General features: G+C 43.3%; 1 protein-coding gene across 7 annotated transcripts in view; it reads right to left on the bottom strand.

The window, feature by feature from the left end:
• The window catches only part of SIPA1L2 (signal induced proliferation associated 1 like 2), a 212,729-nt gene extending 195,319 nt beyond the window's left edge, over positions 1-17,410 (bottom strand). For 3 of the 7 annotated variants that reach the window (XM_072823061.1, XM_072823060.1, XM_072823063.1), the window contains exon 1: positions 17,125-17,409. The gene's annotated coding sequence lies outside the window, so the exon portion shown is untranslated. Of the gene's footprint in view, positions 1-17,124 lie in introns of all 7 variants that reach the window. The other 4 variants (XM_072823065.1, XM_072823066.1, XM_072823062.1 and 1 more) reach the window with 2 other exon arrangements.
• Positions 17,411-18,424: the final 1,014 nt, after the last annotated feature.

The raw sequence follows: 18,424 nt of genomic DNA, 5'->3' as shown, positions 1-18,424 counted from the left end.
ATTTAGATACATATTATTCCCCAGAAATAGCATGTCATCAATCTGACCCTGATTAATTAATAAGCAAGAAGCAAGCAAGCTCACTTATCACATTACAATCTCTAAAAATAGATGACCCTTGAGCAGCACAAGTTTGAACTGCAGAGGTTCACTTACATGCCGATTTTTTTTTGATACAGTACAATACTGTAAATGTACTTTTTCTTCCTTACAACTTTCTTAAGATTTTCTTTTCTGTTGCTTATTTTAAGAATATAGTATTTAACACATATAACATACAAAGTAAGTGTTCATTGTTATCAGTAAGGCTTCTGGTCAACAGCAGGCTATTAGTATTAAGTTTTGGGGAGTCAAAAGTTACGTGCAGATTCTCGAGTGGCAGGGGGTCAGCGCACCCGATCCCCACATTATTTAAGGGTCAACTGTACTGATACACATGGTATTTGTTCAAAATGTATCGTATTATGAGAATTTAGTATGAGGAACTGCTCTTTAACTCATAATTGTTATTTGGCTACAACTGCAGAACAAACTTATGCATATAACTGTGACTCATTAATATTACTCCTATATTCATAATTCCAGTGGACAAACTGACAGTTCTTTAAATGCTTTTCTTCCTCCCTATGTTTTGCTTATTGTGATCACATCAATAGAAATGTAATTTTATGTATTAAGTCCAATTATAAAAGCTTAGGCTCTGTTGTTTTGTGTATCTTCTGATATAGTACCTATATCAAGAAGAGAGTAAACTCAAGGTGATCAAAGATGTCAGGGAGGTCACATTCTTGGTTATTTTTGTAGTATTTGTTTAATGAAATTCTTAAGAAATTATGCTAAGAGATTTTGATAAAAATACAATATTTGTAAGCTTTCCAGTACCTGTCCCCAAGTCTAAACAAACAAAACTGCACACACCACACTAATCACCACAAATGCTGGCATCTACACCCAACACCAGGCCCTTAGACTAACTCAGAGATCAGTCTTCCTCGGGGCAGAGAGGACACATCAACTCAGTATCTCTCTCCATAAATCTGAATTCATCAGAATGCCAGGGTAGGTGTCTGATAAAATTAGAATAAAGTGAATACATAAAGTGCAACAGAATAAGGCAATACAATGGGGCAGGGGATAGGTGTTTAGGGGAGAACACCCCTGTCCAGTCAGTAACTTTAACTCACATTTCTACGATGAGTTGAAAAATAAAAAATTCTGTAGGGTCTAACAAGAGGCTCAAAGCACAGAGGGCCATGGATGCTCTGTGACCTTGGGCTCTTTAACCAGAACGAACGGGGCAGTAAGTAACAGCCCGGCACTATAAATGGACTTGCCAATGTCTTTACTCCAATATTACTGACAATATTATTATTTTTATAAGACTTTTAATACTATTTTTTAAAAAGCATCCTGATGGTAAGTAAAGACTGCAGAAGTCCCAGACAAGAAGTAAAAAGCAGTGTTATAAATGTTCTCTAGCAATCTCTCACTTTCATTATGGAGTCAAGAGGAGTATCTCCAGGTATCAAAGGTAGAACTGTCTCCTGACAATTCTAGAAATTATTTGGAATCAAAACATTCAGAAGAATGCAGCAAAGATTAAAAACTTGTGAACAGGGCTGAGCTCTCAGGGGGACTTGGTGGCCTTAGGTGGGAGCCCACAGGCATCAGGGACAAACCTAGAGAAAATTGCATTTCAGAGCCCATTAAGACTACAATTCCATTTGCTGATGGCCCATAATGTGTTCCAGTGACTCAGTAATTAAAACAACAACAACAAAAAAAAACTGGAACAAAACAGACACACTACTATAAAGACAAGATCGGAAGAATCAGACTTCTGGAAACCTCCAATAAGTTATGTAATCCAAGAACAAAGAAGACATAATGGCAAAAAAAAAAAAAAAAAAAAAAAAATTCTTGATGTAGGTCAGACTAGTTCATATCGATTTAGGGAGCACAAAATATGATCCTTCAGGTGCTGTGTGCTTTTTTTAATCCACAGAACATGCCCAGCATCTGAGCAACAGGAAGCCAAGATGGTTCTGAACAGAACAATATAAGGGTCAACCAGAGGAGTAGAGGCACAGTTCATCAGGTCTTTATTCTGAGTCCAACAATAACAGAGAACAGTGGGAGGGTGCTGTGTAAAAACCACTTCTAGGAGGATTATTAGAATATTTGCAATTTCTTTGGCATCTCTTCCTCCTCTCCCCATGAAGACATGATCCCTGAGAAACCTCCTCTAGCAGCATTCCCTTTTTCCTTCAAACTAAACAAATTAACTTAACACATGAAATGCACGCCCATGCTCCCTACAAGGGCTACGGAATACTTCCCCTAACAGCAAAAGCAGAAATTTTCTTCTGGCTTTGGTTGGGTTGATAGAATGGTGAATTTATAAGTGCAAAAGCCAATGTAAATGTTTACCCATTGAGGGAAAGTCAAAGCACACACATTTTGGAGGCATGTTAGTACAGGATTTAATCAGACACCAACAAATCACCAGGCTGATTTCCCTCCCTTACATATAAGTTTAATATTTCAGTTAAGATAAAGACACTGACCTTAGAATTTATATACACTTGATCTAACTGATTAAGTTCCATACTGCTCTTTTGTTCATTACAAACAAAAAGATGTAAAAAACGCCCAAACTGCCACAGTGTGAGTTGAAAACACACCATCTGCGGCAGCTTAGCTGCGGCTACTGCCCCCAAATCATATGAAAGCCTCCAGAAATGCTCTTCTCTCAAAGTTATCCTTAGCAGCTGTGTTCTTATCGCTCGGGAGGTTCCCTGAGTCCTTCCGTGCTTAAATTATTGGCAAAAATTAGCAAAATCAGCATAACCCATCTGTAACATATCCTGAGCAGATAGCAATCAGGAGGAAATGCATTATCAAAAATGCCATGATGCTCCTGTGAAAAATAAAAACCATTCAGCCTCTCCATCCTTAAAAACGTTTGTGTCATTAATGTCAACCAAGAGTTCCTCCCTACCCCACCCCCACTGCCCTTTGAACTTGTCAGTGCAAGATGACAAATGCAACTGAATCACTAAGTTTTCACTCTTGCAGACCTTCATTCAAGATCACGAGCGCTCCCGACCTCTCGGAAACAAAGCTGATCCGAAGCTGGATACAGTCCCCTCGACGCGGAACAAGCGAGCGGAAGGAAGTCCCTTCTCTCAAACGTTCTGAGGGAAATAAACTCAGGTTCACAGCACATTCTGGGTGTTATGAGGTGGCCCACTAGAAGGAATTTATTTAGTTTGGTAGCCCCAGGATGATTCTACACACGCCTGGAAACCCACAGGCTTACTCTAGAGAACTCAGTACTCAGAGGCCGGACATGGCGGCCACTCCCCACCTCCACACTCTTGGCACCCAAGATGCACTGACCTCGTGCCCTTGAGCCCAGAGGGACTCACAATCTGCTCCACATGGTCTCCAAAGCAGCCACTTGGACCCAGCGGACTGTCACTCAAGAGTCTTTCAAGGTGCTGGCAAAGAATCTGTTCAAAGTTCTTTGGGGGCGAAAGCAGTGTCCTACCAGCTCACCAGAGAGGAGGGGAAGTCACACACGCAACTGTTTCCTTTAGATCTGCCCCATGACCTCATCACAGCCCCTCTCAGAGCGGGAGATGGCCCTCGGACTCCAACGGAACTTCCTCCTGAATGGCACGCAGGCCGCAGCACCCTGCAGTCATTCAAAAGGTTTCTGCTACCGAGAAACCCTCTGGCTCCAGAATAAATGATTTCCATTATTCCATTCATCAAGTGTCTCTTAAGCCTTCTATTATGAGTCTGCATTTTAAACAGGGGACGAGGTCCTTTATTACATCCCCTAATCCATGTCCCCAGAAACATTTCTTTCAGAGTTACAGAATCTGCCTGCAATCTCATTATTAGTAGACTTTACCCTCCCTTCCTCCACTCAGAACTAAACCGCACTTTAAGGCAGCACTCCCTCCCATTAAAAAAGAAAAAAAAGAAAAAAAAATCTACTGAGAAATTATTAGAAGATCTACTATATTTCCAGAACGCAAGTGCTATAAGAACACCCGCATCTGCCCACTCACGACTGTAATTTGAGTCCCTCCCTAGAACTGCGCCTGGCACAAAAGAGCACGTGGTAAGTGTCTGACAAACGAAGCAAGACATCTGAGCACCCACTATACCATGGGCAGGGCCAATGCCACAGTTGTGGACCAGAGGCGCATGCACGGTCACAACACAACCTTCATTCCCCGGCACCCCCTGAAGTTAGGTGCAGTGGGGGCCTTGATTTCCCCAGAGGAATGAGAGCAGGAGTCATGCAGAGCCCTGCAGGAATTTTAGATGACCACGCCTAGGTGCTCGGCCCCTTTACAGCAAGCCTGAGTACAGACATGCCCAGCAGGCTTCACCCTGCCATGAGGCTGAGGTCCTGAGGTGGAGAAACGAGATTGAAGGAACCTGGTTCCATGAGTGTCAGGCCGAGTTGTGCAGCACTCACCCAGATGTTGGAAAAAAGCCAGGTTATCTCTTATCTGGACCTGCATTTTAGAGTTTCTTATACAGCAGGTAGAACTCCTTAACCAACAGCTCTCAAGAAAAATCTTCACACACCAATAGCATACTTTTAAAAATAACAACAAAAAAACAAACAAACAGAAAACATTAAGCTGGTACTGCTGATGAAAACTTACTAGTTTGTATCTAGCTAGAGAGGTGTAGCAACTTGGAGCTTCATTAACAGTGGGCAGAGCAAAAGGCACAGTTAATTAAATCTAGTATTTTCTTTTTCTCAAGTCGGCTAGTATTTTATTAGCCAGTATCTCCTCACCCTAGGTGATTAAAAAATCTCCTAATTTTTTTATGTCATAAAATTGAACTCAGGAAATTTTAGCTTTAATAATTTATTACATTTGAACTAGAAATTATACCTCAGAGATGCCTTACAAAATTTCCTTAATGTCAAACCCTAGAAGTTAAATCACAAAGGTAAGAACAGACTTGGCAAAAATAAATACACGGATTCTCTTTTACCTAAAATTTTCCAAGTAGCACACACAAGTAAATGGTTCTTGTGTCAATCCAACTCTTCAGAAGCAAGAGGGCTCAGCTGAAATCTGCCCACCAGCCTGAGTTTACCCTGCAGCAAGTGTCTGTAAACTGACCGAAGATGTGCCTGGTTTCTCGGACATATGGGTGGAATGTAAGATGAGATTCAGTTAGAAAATGGCCAAATTAAGTGTAAAAATCACATCCCTATTCACAAGGGAAGATGAGATTTAAGAAAGATACACAAATACCCAAAAGAAATTGCTCCCTAAAATCACTTGACAATATGACCTTCCAAAAGGGCCCACGATCAAGACGTAGCTAAAGCCAGCCTGGCGTTGTAATATATTTAAAAACATGACAAAATAGGAAAACATTATGCTGAGCAAAAGCCTTGCACAAAAAAAGTATATACTGCAAGATCCCATTTATAGGAAGTTCAAACACAGACAACACTTATCTATGGCAAAGAAAAAAAAAATGAGAACAGTGTTGCCCAGGATGAGGGTTGGGGGGCAGAAGTAAGACGATGGGGAAGGGGCAGGAAAGAACCTTCCGGTGGTAGGTATATCCTAACAGAAGTATGAGTTCAATGGGTGTGTATTTTGATCGACACTCATAATGATACACTTACAATGTCTGCATTTCATCTTATAAGTTTTAGATCAAAAAAATAAGTCAAAAGTTTTAAACTCATTTATGATATGTACATTGATGTGTTTAGCCCAAGTACACTGATGTGTGCCACTTACTTTAAAATGCATCCTCCCAAAAATGGACTGATGGATAGATATGCATATACCAAATTTAGTAAAATGTTAACACTTTATACAACATAGGTGGCAGATAATACGGTGTCTACTACATAATTTTTATAATTTATCTGTATGCTTGAAAATCTGTATGAAAAAAATCTGAGGGCAAGCATAGGGTGATTATATTGAGATCTCTTGTCATAGAGTTTAAAGGAGAATGCAAATCTTACCCAGCACTTACTACAACTTCATGGCACTTAAAAGGTAAGCCCAAGCAACAGGGCATGGACAGCAACTTAACTAACGCATACCCTGGAGAGACCCCAGGGGGGACAAGCACTCTGAGCCCTCTGCGGGGTAAGTACTCACTGTCCACAATCCTGCTTCCCAAGCCTGCTGCCTTAATTCAAAACTTTGACTACTCAGAATAATTTTCAAATAAATCACCTAAGGAAATCAAGTACCCAAAGTTATAAATTCCTAGTCTTAGAACACGTGACCTTGAATTGCAACTGTAATACTGTGCATGTGTTTTCTGGGCAAACAACTGAAAAAGATTCAGTAACTGTATACCAATACACCAATAACTGGAAGGCACAAACTTCCAGTTATAAAATCAGTAAGTCCTGGGGACATAATGTACAGCATGGTGTGATAGTAAATAATACTGGAAAGTATATGTGAAAGTTGCGAAGACAGATCTTAAAAGTTCTCATTACACAAAAAAGCACAATTCTGTAACCAGACTTACTATGGAGGTCATTATACAACACATAGAAATGTTGATTGTTATGCTGTACACCTGAAACTAACACAATGTTCTCTATTACACCTCAATATTTTAAAAATACATCATTTACTTTCTATATTTTTTCTATATTTAAGACACATTCTATAACCTTTAACAAATTCCAATGGGGGAAAAGTCAGATTGACTCTGTTATGCAACAGACAAGTTAACCACCATGTCAAAACTTCTGTCCCTCACTTCTCCTTGATGTTGCTTTGATAATAAAAATCCATTTTTGGAGTTGCAAAACCTAAACCAGGCAAGGAGGGGAGTTTTGTTTCAGGCAGAGTGAGCTGTAGACAATACTGGGAGTAAATGAACAACTAAGTGACAGTTTTATCTGCATTCTGGTCCCTACAGAGCCATAAGTGTCGATGCATACAAGGGCCCCTCATGGAAAATTCAAATTCTAACCATTTTCCAAAGCATAACTCAGGCCCTGCCTTCTTGAATGTTCTCCTGACTAAGCAATCCACCACAGTCTCAACAGCCTGGGGAGCCTTCAACTGAAGAAGCTGCAGTGCCCATCCATCCTAGGGATTTTCTTCATCCACCTGACATGTAGCCAGCAGCAAGGCCACAACTACAACAGAATGGGTGAGGAGTTTATCATCCAGTAAGGCGGCCCATTCTTTTCCACAATAGGGCCTAGCTGGTAAGATATTCTCTTAAGTTTCTGAATCAGTTACATGAGGAAGTTTGGTTCAAGGATAACTGGAAGGGCCCTATGAGGCTGGAAATGCTATGAGTCAGTTAATTTGGTGTCTATGCTAGACACTTACCTGGGGTACAGCAGGGGATGAAGTCACAGGCCCCTGCCCTCCTGAGTCTCCTACCCCAAGATGCTTCCCGCTAACTGGGAAATCTGAGAAGTCCAGCGTTGAAACAGACCTGACCTGGAGGTTGTGTGGCTCCCATTCTTATTTTTAAATTGGATTATACTCATTGTCCAGGAAGCTCAGCGGAGTGTACAGGGCCACAAAACCATGCCTCACCCCACCTCCAGCTCCTGGAATAGACAGAAAATTCTACCCTGGGGCTCTTCTATACAGTGCTCCAAATGGCTTTCCAAAATTTCTCATCATTCTCCTCGGTTTTACCTTTTCCAGAAAAGGAGAAGGCAGAGGAAGCTCAGCGTTAAACCAGCCGGCGCTTGCAGGCAGAGCAAGGAAAACAAGAAAAGTGTTGTCATCGTGCTGCCCTGGGAAGGCGGGAGCCTCTATTTACACTTGCCTCCATCCCCAACACCTCCCACGGCCAAGTGTACTCGGAGACGGATTTGTTGACGGAGTGACAAAGAAAATAGTGAGATTCAAGGCGGTGTCTCCCAAAGCCCTGCGAGGGCTCTGCTCCTCAGCACTCCTCACACCCTGGGCCAGCCCAACATCGCCTCTGCTCCACAGCTCATTTCGGAGAAAGCCGAGCGTGGACTGTGATGCCAGGCTCGGAGGTTGGGTTTGGAAAGCTCCGCGCCACCAGACGCACAGCGACAGCAGTCATCAGACATCACCCAGATTTAACTGCCCTAAAATTAGCAGCCGGAGCAAAGTAGTGACTGCAGTGATTGCGTCAGAGCCCTTCGGACTGGCTGGCTGCCAGCTTTAAACAAACCTTGCTGCTTTCTCTACCAGGGAAACAATATTTTGGACTAGAGCCAGCCGAGCATTTCAGCAAATGTTCCAATTCTAGCTTTGCTATTAATGTATTATAATTCAGTGACAAGGTGAACAAAGTCTGTATGGGCTACATCTGCAAGGGGGTTCTTCTCTTTGTTGTAAGCACTTATTCTTTGGGTGAGTAAAGTGCTGTGGATGAATCCTTTTAAATATTTAAATGCCTGAAATTTATTTAGGGATTCACATTCAACTGGCTCAAACAAAGATTATGCAAATCTGGCAAAGTATAAATGCAAAACAAAAATTGTTTTCCCCTTATACTTCTTTTAATCTTGGCAAAGACGCAGGAGCTAAAGAAATGTTCCCCTCGCTCCCCAACAAAGGGCAGATAACCAGATTCGATCAGCAGAATCGCTACCCCACCACAAATTACAACATTTCTAATTAATAACAGATGATCCACTGGCTGATAGAACAGGGCATTTGTCAGATTCGTTAGCCGAACCCTGGGCCACTTTTCTCCCCCTTTCAGGGACAGCTGGTTGTATTCCACCATTCTCCTGCGCATGCAGCTTCTTTCCCTCCTCCCTCCTTCCACTCACTCCTTCCATGCTCTGTGGAGACCAACCACACCTCACAAGGTGGCTGGGAGCAAAGAACGAGCCCTATACTGGGGGCAGAGACTGGGTTCAAAGTTGAAGACTAAGATGACTCAGAAAACCATGTGTTCTCTCCTTAAACCTTAGTTTTTGTGTCAGTAAAAGGGGATCGTCCCATCATCAGCTCGAAGGTTTTCGTTAAGTACCTAAGAAAATGTCAAAGAACATTCCAGCACAATCACTGGTTTTGCATTTATTTTGAAGAATACTTAATTCTTTATTCCATTCCTAAGTCAAAAACATTGGTCTCCCTCACTCATTCCTACTATCACATCAAAGTTTTTAAATAGAAAAATAGATGCATCATTCCAAGCAAATGACTTCTATTGACCCTCAAAATCAGTTGATCGGTGAGGTGATTTTACTTTTATTTAGAGGAATCTCAAAATCGTGCCTCAAATCTTATTACAGCACATCTTAACACAGATTTATACAAGCAGGAGTTAGAATGACATCCCTCTGAGAGCACCTGGATGCTCAGTGTTAAGGGTCTGCCTTCGGCTCAGGCCACAATCCCAGGGTCCAGAGATCAAGCTCCACATCTGGCTCCCTGCTCAGCGGGGAGTCTACCTTTCCCCCTCCACCTACCCCTTCCCAGCTCATGCTCGCTTGCTCGCCCTCTCTCTCTCTCTCTTTCGCTCAAATAAATAAAATCTTAAAAAAAAAAAAAAAGAGTTACACCCTTCTGAATTCCTGGAATGTAGGAATTAATACTGTATCAGGATATTCAAGATGAGAGACTTTTATGCTTACTGAGCACCTACTATATTTAAGGTATAAGTAACTCTTCTCACATACTTTGTAATCCTCAAAAGTCCTAAATCAACAAGAGTTATATAGTACACTACTGACAAGTTTCCAAAAATCACGTTCTCCTCCAGAAATGATTGTGGCTAATGGACTGGACAGGTTAAAGACTATAGCTGATGCTGCACAATTCAGAAATCATGTCTTTTCACTCATCTTTATTAACAAGCCTAATGAGGGTTTTTACGTGAACTGCAGCCTTATCGGATTCTAACAGGGCTGTGCCCTTGAGACTTTCAAACCTGGGAAAGGTGTAGACCACACCTTCTCATAAAAACAAGGACACCCAGGGCACCTGGGAGGCTCAGTGCTTGAGCATCTGCCTTCGGCTCAGGTAGTGACCCAGGGGTCCTGGGATCAAGTCCCACATTGGGATCCCTGCAGGGAGCCTGCCTCTCCCTCCACCTACGTCTCTGTCTCTGTCTCTCTCTGTGTCTCCCATGAATAAATAAAATCTTAAAAAAAAAAAAAAAAAAAAAAAAAAAGGAAAGGAAAGGACATCCCCAGGATGCCCCAGATTCCAGAGCCATGCCCTCTGAAGGAGGCTACCAAGGTCCTCAGAACAGATGGACCTCCACTCTCACTCTCTTCAGGAACTACTTCTCCACTTTCACTAGTTTGGTATCAAAGTCCAATCACAGGTCATCTCAAGTGTCCTGGAAAAGATTTAAAAGTAAGTATATAAAAAAAAAAAAAGAAAGAAAAAAAAAGTAAGTATAAAAGGTTGTTTAGATAGACCATTTACAAAATAAATAACCAGAACTTTTAAGGCAACATTACTTAGCTTACTTATAAAAGCCAAGATACACACTTCCTTCATGTTTAAATCCATGGCTCTCCATCATCCCTTTAACAAATATTTGTTTGCTTAGAGCCTATTATGTTGGCAAAACCCAGGGAAGATCTGGCAGGCCTGGTGAGTGAACCAGAAATACCCCTCCCATATGGCCCTTGTATTCTATTGAGGGGAGACAAAAGATTAGCATATAAAAATTAAGATACAAATATTGGGGGCACCTGGCTGGCTCAGTCAGTAGAGAGTGCGACTCTTGATCTCAGGGTCCTGAGTTCAAGCCCCAAGCTGGGTGTGGAGCCTATTTGAAAAATACACATACACACAGACACACACGGTATTAGGTCAGGCGATCCTAAGTGCTTCAGATTAAGATCAAGCAGAGTACAGTTGAGCAGAAAGTGCAAAGGAGGGTGGGTGGGGTGGGAAGTGCTGGTTCAGCTGGGCAGCTGCAGCACCAGGGCTCTGGACAGGCTAGGTGGCTGGGCTTCTACACTCTCGAAGGAGGAACTAGTGTGTGCTACAGTTCTAGCCAATGACACACAGGCAGAACTATACTATTCCATACTTTTAAGTTTGTTCTTACTCTTCAGGGGTGCCTGGGTGGCTCGGTCAGTTAAGCAAGCGACTCTTGATCTCAGCTCAGGTCTCAATCTCATGGTTGTGGGCTCAAGCCCTATGCTAGACTCCACACTGGGTGTAGAGCCTATTTAAAAAAAAAAAAGAAAGAAAAGAAAGAAAAGAAAGAAAAAAGAAAGAAAAGAAAGAAAAGAAAGAAAAGAAAGAAAAGAAAGAAAAGAAAGAAAAGAAAGAAAAGAAAGAAAAGAAAAGAAAAGAAAGAAAGAAAGAAAGAAAGAAAGAAAGAAAGAAAGAAAGAAAGAAAGAAAGAAAGAAAGAAAGAAAAAATTAGGGATGCCTGGGTAGCTCAGTGGTTGAGCACCTCCCTTCGGCCCAGGGCGTGATCCTGAAGTCCTGGGATCCAGTCCCACATCGGGCTCCCGGCATGGAGCCTCCTTCTCCCTCTGCCTGTGTCTCTGCTTCTCCCTCTGTGTGTCTCTCATGAATAAATAAATAACATCTTTAAAAAAGAAACTTGTTACTTTTCAGAAGTTTCTGGATGAGCAAATGATTAGTTACATCCCATCCCTTCATCTTGATCCTGGTGCTGGTATGGGCTATGTGTGCTAGTAGGAGGCTTCTTCAACGGCTAAATTCAATTAGAAATGTTCCAAGGAGAACAGTATCCCTCAAAACGTTATCCCCTCCTCTACAAAAAAATGAAAAAAATGAAACCTCTAATTAACCCATAAGCAATTCTGGAAGAGAACAGCCCAAAGTAAAAAAAAAAAAAAAAGCCTCAGAATAGGAACAAATACAGTAAACAGAAGCCCAGGAAGGATAGGAGGATCCGGTCTGTCTTTAAACGTTCCTCACAAGATGCTGAGAGACTCCTGAGAAACTGCTTCCAACCAGTCATGAACTCTAATCTGAGAGGGGGGTAGAGTGCAGGTCTCTAGACTAGGGGCCACACATTTCACAAGGTAACAAAAGAGCCCTTGAAATGCAAAAGGAAATAGTCCACTTTTATTTATTTTTAATATGCCATCCTTCTTAAAATGTTTATTTTTATGTTTTATAATGTCCATATCTTAACATTATAAATTTACATGCGTACATGTATATATATGCATATGCACAAACACATATACACAGACATGTATGTATGTATGCATAGGCATACATGTATAGAGAGCTATTTAGGTAAGTGATTTTGTATAGAAGGGGTATCCATGTTGAAAAAAGTTTAGAAAACCTACTACAAAGAAATCACTGTTCTTTAGGTTGAGGTATTAATACTCAAACCACAGCTTTTGTCCTTTATGAAAAATTAAAATTGTAATTCTTAAAATTACTTATTAGAAACTTCAATACATAGGAGACTATATCCCAGAGCTATTCGTGAACCCCATGAATACGCACTGTTCAACCAGGAACCAAATGCATTATCAAGCCCCCGAGAAGACCAGGAAAGCAATCATCATGCTCGCTATACGGGCTACTATGCCGCCCTAAGCACTGCTATCAGAAATGCTTTTTTAACTCTACACAAATAGTTCATACAGCATACATAATTTTTTATTTACCCAAGAGTTCTGACTTTCCATAGTAACAATTTTTTACATTGGCTCTCTACCTAGATTTTTTTACTTATGAGTAACTGGATGCACAACTAAACAGCCTCCTTTGGATGACTCTGATTGCTTGAACAGCTCAACTAACTGGGAGCTTCTTCCAGATTTAGCAAAACTGCAAAAGCGAAAAATATGGAGTCATCCAATGCGCAGAGCTCAAGAAGCCCCTCAGGACTAAATATATTTGGAGAATAGGAAGGGAAGAGTATCTGCTGGTTAATAATTAAAACACCAGAAAAATGGTAAAATATCATGGTTCTGTTCTCTACCACCTGAAAATTATGCAAAATAAAATAATACCCAGCTACAAAATAAGCTTAGAGCGTCCAATAATACTCTGATTTTTCCCGCAGTCTTTTTAATGCCTAAGACCTCCTGAGGTCAGAGGTCACAATGGGGCCCCATTTTTCTAGGTCACTCGGTCAGTCAGTCATTAAACAAATATTTCTTATTCACCAACCATGCAGAGCACAGTTCTAATTACTAGGGATACACTAAAATTGAACTCACTTCTGTCTTAGAATAACTTGACCAGTAGAAGCAGCAAAGGATGTTTGACAGGCTCTTTCAGGACATCTGCGTGGAAAAGGCAGAGAAACAAGGGCCAGCCAGTAAGAAAGTAGGTGCATTAGTAACCTAACCAGAACCAAAGTAACTCCTTATAAACCTAGAAGCTTCCAGAGACATGATTCATAGTTGAGCCAATTTAATAATTTCATCAGTGACTTGGGTAGAGATGTATCAGTGACTTGGGTAGAGATGTGATGTACCCTGCAGATGGCATTTCTTTGAGAGAACAAAAAAAGGTTCTAAATGACAGAGTCATACTCCAAGAAACACCAGGGGTAGAACCAAATAAAATAAAGCAAAACAAAGCACAATACATGTCAAATCTTGCAATGACATTCATACAGGAAGGCAAAATATGGCTAACAGCAGCATATGATTAAGGACTTAGGGGTTTTAGTGAGCAGGAAACTCACTGAGTCTGAGCAGCGTGGCCACCAAAAAAATGAATGCACCCTTGGACTCCATCCATGCAAGCAGGACATGCAAGTGGAAGGAAGGGCACTCCTACTCTGCCCAGGTCAAGCTGAACGGGAAGACTTCAGTTCTGGGTCCAACTTTGACAGGTGTTGCCCAGTGAGTAACTGAAATACATCTATAAAGACCTGTGGTACAGGCCACCAAGGGAGTAGAATACAAATCAGCAAGTAACTTTAGATTTCAATGTTACAGGTTAAAAACAAAACAAAACAAAACAAAAAACCACTTTCTAATAGTCTAAAAGGTCAGCAGGGTGGAACTCTCCACCTCTTCTAGGCAATGTTCAGATATTGCTGGAAGACCACTTGTAGAACACAGAAAAAGATCCCAGCATCACAGAAGGGTTAGTTGGGCTGGATGGTGACTTCTAAACCCTGGACCTCAGAGAAGTTTTCACTGGGTGATGCAAAAGGAAAAAGTGTCTATGTATGCAAATGTTGGATAATTTCAACAATTATGTCCCCTCTGGGACTTAACATTTCCCTCTGGAGGGGAAGAACCTTCCTGTCTTGCAGCATGCATATTCCTTCCTCCTTTTTGCCGGGGAGGCTGAAGGAAGTGGGGTATATATCAATCTACCTTGATGAAATGTAGTGAAAACAGTAACTGCTGTCTTAGTGTTTGCATGGCAGCATCACATACAGACAAATATCATGATCCCTAAAATCCACTTTTGTTTTTATTTCATAGATGGATAAGAACAAAATATACAGCACCAACAGGAAGGGGTAACCTTAAGGATCTCTGTAGTATGGAGATATTAGAACAACTAGACTCAACTTACTGCCTCTTTTCTTCTTTCTTATCACCCAACTTGGCTGGGACAGGGGGAAGGGGCCATGGAACTGGGTTATACTAAATATGAAATTTCTCAAGACACAGAATCTCTACTACGGGTCAGATGTGGCTCACTTCAACCCTCTTGGGAACCAAAGTTTACGAATCAAATCCAGGAAGGATCAAAATAATTTAGCTCTGAAGTTATGAAGCATTCAAAAGTCCTACTGTATTGTTCTCTCTCCTTTGAAGGGGTCACAGCAAAATATGATTAGAACAGAAAAGCAATTTCTGAATCAATCACAGATTCTGAGGTAAACCAAGGTCAGCAAACCAATGTCCATGTACAAACACAAAATAAGGCGATGAAAGAAAAGAGAGTCATGAAAAACATCAACCATGGGTCATGTCCATTACGCTAATACCTTTATTTTAAATGTTAAAGAAATCTAAAATGTTAGTGCTGAAAGGGATCATGGAAACACTTTATCCAAACTCATTTGTGCCAGGCAGTAGAGTCAGGAAACTAGCATTTCCTATCCCTCCCACCTACTGCTCCCTATTCTATCACCCTGCAAAGAAATTAGGTACATGCACAGGAGTAGAAAAATCTGGAACACGACTTCTTGTATTCTTTAGAACTGTATGGCATATTTCATTCAGATTCAAAACAGAAAAAAAAAAACTGCATTGCTTTTCAGTCTAAATTTTCTTCAAATTCAGCATGTCTTTGTAAGGATATGTAATCCTAAACTGCCACAACAAGTAGATCATAAATGCAGAGACTTGATGCCTTCCTCAATCTCAAGAAAAAAAGAAAAAAAAAAAAACCACCAAAACACCTTGCATTTACCAATTATGGCTGGGATTCAGATGGAGGCGGTATCCACTTAGATCAGGCTGGTATCCACTTAAACACACACTTCTTTGCAAAGTATGCAGTAAACATGATCTCTTTTAAATTTGCTTTGATAACCATACACTTTCAAATCAGTTTCAATTACCAAACCATTGCCCTTTCAAGGTAGCTCACTAATATTTCCTCACTTTCAAGAATAGATAATCAAAATGAATAACCCACTACTCCTATTGCCTCAGGTGAAAAGATTCCCCAGGCAGACAGGTGTTTACCAAGCTCAGGTATCAAGGAATCCTTTAAAATACCATTCCAGTTCGGGGGGGGGGGGGCAGACAGCTTACAAACCCCCAGTACCCAGCTTGAACTACAATAAACATCATAAAAGCCAAATCATGATGCTCTGATAATTCCCTTAAAGGCTAAGACTTAACAGAAGCATCTGATGAAAAATATGCACTTAAATCGGCTGGGGAAAATCTGCAGCCTATACCCCAAGGCCAGAAGCTCTACCTCCATATCTGCAATTTATCTCTTATTTTCCAGACCAAATGCTTATACTGCTTCTTACCCAAGTTCATTTCACCCCATCTATAGGTAGCATGTGGGTACTGATAAAAGCTGTTTCTGATTTCATTTCCTACTTCCCAGATGTTTGCCACAGAGTTTTTTTTTTTTTTCTTCAGCTATTTATGAATACACTCTAATTTAGAACAAACAAATTCAATATGTCATATTTTAAGCTGGGCAAGACACACAATAAATGACGGCTATAAAATGAGTCCAAGATAATTTCTCCAGCTTATGAACAAGTTTGCCTACCTAGGCAAGATTTGGACAGGCTGCCATGGTCTTACTTTAGAAAGAAAGTGCTTAAAATGTGTAACTGAGAACCTGCTTCTGCTAAAATGGCCAACTACAGGCTACTGTACTTCTCAGGAAAAGGATTGTGCTTAAAAGTGAAAAACCAAGCATCAACTAGGAGGAAAGAAGTGAAGATGACCCTAACACAATCCTTGGGATGAATGAATCATGCATGTGCACTCCCAACTACATGTATGTATGACTGGAATCTTAGGAAGAAGCAATGCTATCTGTACCCAAAACTCAAGAAAGACTGTACTTCCCCATGAATAATATTGATTTAGCCCTCTCTGAAACAAGCAGTGAACTACTAAACTAAGCAGTAAACACTGTAAGTGAAAATGCTGTCTAAATACATTCCTCAAATAAATGAAAACATAAAACAGACATCCTTAAATTTGTGATTAAAAATGGTGAGCAAGTTGCCTCCTAAAATTCATCTTTAGGAATGCCAGAAATAATAGCACACCTATTGGAATCTAGGTGTTTGTTTTATAAGGAACTAATATATTTCAAAGAAAGCAACAGTTCTGGAGACCTTTTTTCTCCCGTTACTAATTGCAAAACTGGAAAAATTGCAGCCCCGATGGCAGACAGGCAACTCAAAAGCCCAGTTAACTAAATGCCTGTCATAAGAAAGCCATCTAGTGTTAACATTTAGAAATGAAAACTGCAGACAAAAGAGGCAAAGAAAAGAAAAATCTTAGTGACTATTTTGAACTTACTGAAAGCAAACCTATGAGAATCATCAAGATTCTTTGTTTTTTAAAAAAAAAAAAGAAAAGAAAAGAAAGGCCATCCTTATGAAAACCAACACTCATTTACACAAAACCCAAAACGTGCACAATTTTATTTTGACCAAAATCATGTTTCGGTGACTACGATTCCGTGACCAATGCACTTGATTTTTTCCAATACTCACGCTGGAGTCATCCTGGGCTGAATTAATTTAGCTGGAGCAGGTTAATGATGATAAATATCTCCCAGAGGGGCAATGCCAAGTTGTTTTCTCTTCCCTAGAAGCATCGGCTCTCGCTTGTAGATGATGAACCGAAATTGATTCTTTGGGTTTGTGGCACGGTTGGAAATTAATCTGTAGGTGCTCTAGGGGATGCTCCCAGGACGTGGTCAGACCAGCTTCAGTAACGCGGGGACCCGACCAGGCCCGGGAGCGGCAGGCGGAGCGCGGCGCGGGCACCCGGGGCGGCACAGCCGTCGGCACCCCGGGGCCCCGAGTCCGGAGGGCGCTCGCCCCGGCCCGGATCTCCCCCGGAGGGAGGGGCCGGGCGGGGGCGAGGGCGAGGGCGAGGGCGAGGGCGCGCGCGGGGGTCGCACACCCTCCGGGGGGTGGGGTGGCCCCGCAGCAAGTTCCGCAAGTAACCCCGCCGCGCGCCGGGGCCCGCGTCCCGCGTCCCGCGGCCTTTTCTCTGCGCTCTCAGGTGGGTCCCAGAGGAGTTGCTGCGCCCCGGGAGGTCCTCGCGAGCGCTCGCGTCCCCAGGCCGGGAATAACCTTCCTGCGATCGGTAACTTTGCGGGAGCGGCGGCGGCGGCAACCCCTCCGCCCGCGGGACCCCCGCCCGCGCCCCCGCCCCGCCCCGCCCCGCCCCGCGGCCGCGCCGTCGGCCCCCGGGCGCCCCCGGGGCAGCGCCTTCACCCCGGGGCAGTCCTCGCCGGGCCGTGCGCGCACACGAGCGGAGGCTCCGAGCCGACCCGCCGCGCTCCCCGTCCGCTCGCCCGACACGCACCTTGGTCGGAGACGCAGTCCGCGGGGACCTGCTGCAGCCCGCGAGCGCGCGGCGGCGCCTACCGGGGCCGCCGCCTCGCCGCCCGCCGCTGCCCGGGGCTGCCCATCGGCCCGGACTCTGCCGGCGCCGGGCTCCGGCGGGAGGCGGCCCGGCCCCGCGGCTGCGGCTGCGGCTGCGGCTGCGGCTGGAGCGGTCCGCCCGGGGTCCGGCGGGCGGGCGGGCGGGCGGGCGGCCGGGGCGGGGGCGCGGCGCTGCTCCTCCTCCTCCGTCTTCCTCCTCCCGCTCCGCCGGCTCCTCCCGGGCTCCCGGTCTGCCGCGCCGGCTCCCGACGCCGCCGCCCGCCCGCCCTGCGGCCCCGCCCCCGCCCGCTCTGCGGCCTCCCATTGGCTGCTGCCTGCAGGCCCCCTCGGCCCCGCCCCGCGATTGGGCGCGGGCGCCGTCCGTCCCGCCGCCCCGCGGGGCTCGGGGCGCAGCCGG

Source organism: Canis lupus, chromosome 4, assembly GCF_048164855.1.
Source record: "Canis lupus baileyi chromosome 4, mCanLup2.hap1, whole genome shotgun sequence".
NCBI lineage: Eukaryota > Metazoa > Chordata > Mammalia > Carnivora > Canidae > Canis > Canis lupus.
This window is presented reverse-complemented; position numbering and strand designations above follow the sequence as displayed.